Source organism: Epinephelus moara, chromosome 4 (assembly GCF_006386435.1).
Source record: "Epinephelus moara isolate mb chromosome 4, YSFRI_EMoa_1.0, whole genome shotgun sequence".
Lineage (NCBI taxonomy): Eukaryota > Metazoa > Chordata > Actinopteri > Perciformes > Serranidae > Epinephelus > Epinephelus moara.
Window position 1 is genome coordinate 6,350,424 of NC_065509.1, and position 2,181 is coordinate 6,352,604.

The window sequence follows — 2,181 nt, forward strand, 5'->3', positions numbered from 1 at the left end:
CAAATGCATTCCTGTGTTGAGATACCAGGAAAACCTGTCTTGTTCTGGCTTAATGAGAATGCACTTTTGGGCATTTTTAAAAGGCGTTTGAGAGGGTTATTGAGCCTCCTGAATTCTGTCTCCACCATAAAATCCTTTAACATATTTTAAAACTGTACTAACAACTTTATTTTTTCATCCTTGGGATGTAGTTCAACCGTATCCTAACCTAACCTTAATTTACAGCTCATCTAATATGACTTCCACTTCTTATTTTAACACCAAGGTGCTCAGCCAGTGCCATTGAAGTGTTAATGGATAAAGTGACTTCATGTAGACAAAGTGTCCTCACTGAAAATGTGTAAAATCCAAACAGGTTCTCAGAAAGCTAGAAGTACAGGAACAGAGTGTCTAGGCACTTAGAGCTCTCTCTCACTCTCACTCTCTCACTACGCACTCAGTGATGTAATTGAGTGCAACAGATGTCCCACTAGCTGCCAGGTGTGTTATATGTTGAGCAAAGCTCCCACTGAGCAGCACATAATCAATCGGGTTTAGTGGCATATCCTTCAAAGTACACACACGTTCACTTCCACATCACTTCCAGCATTTAGACACACACCTGCTGTGAGTGTGTGTGCGTGGATGTGCATGTGTCTCACCAACTCAAGTCACAAGTGTGCGCTCTTTACATGAGTGCAGCTAAACGACCTGGCTGCGGTGACTTTGTTTAATGCGTTGCTTTAATGCGTGCCATGTTGTTGACTCACGGTTGCCAGCAGCACTCTCGCAGCACCGACTGTCTTCTCCACCGGTAGGGTAATTGTTTTGACTCAGGTTGTCAGAGGAATGCTGGCTATAGTTTCATGTATGTCTCTGTGTATCCATAATGTATGTGGATTAGTTTCTTCAGTTTGCACTCCAGTAATTAAACGCAATTACTCGCTGCTGATTGCTGATTTGTGGTGACAGATGATGTGTAATCTGCTCCCATAACATCACACGCCTTGCCGTGCAAATCAATGCAGGCACCAGCTGAGGCTGCACTGAATATGTTTTCAAAGCAAACAAAGCCTGGGTCCTTCAGGACCCTTCTGTGTTGCCATACTTTGAGGTGTGCCCGCCATAACCAGCTGATGTCACGTAGGAAGGCTCGTCAGTTTGAACAGGACTCTGAGGCTAAGTGAAGGGTTAAGACAACACATGAAAAAAGAGAAGAGAGACCAAGAGCAGCCCAACATGCTGTTTATATTTGACAGGAGAGCTTGCTATGGGGCTCCTCATCTGTTAGTTTGCCTGACTGAACTGCTGCCTTCGTCTACTAAAATACTAATATGGCGACATACACACATTTAATTTATTCTTTAGCAGAAAAGTATGCCAATGCAATGCATTAGCTGCAGGTTTAAAGTCTTTAAATTTGTTGTGTGTGTCTGTTTGTTTGTATTTTCACATCACATTTTCAAATTTTCCGGCTGTAAGAATATTATCTATTTATTGTATTGTATCTAGACATCAGTTTTCATCAAGACCACATGCAAAAATAAAGCAATTTCAGCTGTATGTATGCTTAAATTACTTGATGGGTAAGGCTGGCTTTGTTTTATATTTTTCTTACTGTCATCAAATCTTTTTGATTTTTCTAACCATTTCTGTGTGATGAGTCATTTTCAATAAATGAAATTATTTATTTGTGAGGTACAGATGAGGTACTAGAACACACTACACAAGAAAAGAGTGACAGATTGTCATGGCTGACGTTCATTTTCAGTCCAGGACAGATATTATTGAGCAATATTGGTGTGGTAGTGATATACGGATCAAGGTTTTTTTTAAAATCTTTATGAACCCAGCCAACCCCCAGACACGTGTTAATCAATCACCCAAACCTGACCCTTAAAGAGTAACTAAACCCTAAAACCATTTTTTTCAGCTGATAATCATTGTTTCTGGTTGTATAGTAGTGTTACTGACTGATCCTGCTCAAAATCTTGACAATTTAGTGCAAACTGTTGAAAATCTACATTTTATTTTAAAAATGTGGTATGGAGTGCCCTCTACAGCTTGAAATCTGGTTACTACACTTGAATTTACATTACATTACATTGGAGGCGAATGATTCTTTTTCGAGGCGAATGACGTCACTAACCGTCCACACTAAAGCCTGCCCTCCTCCCTTTACTCCTCCCCTTACTATAAAAC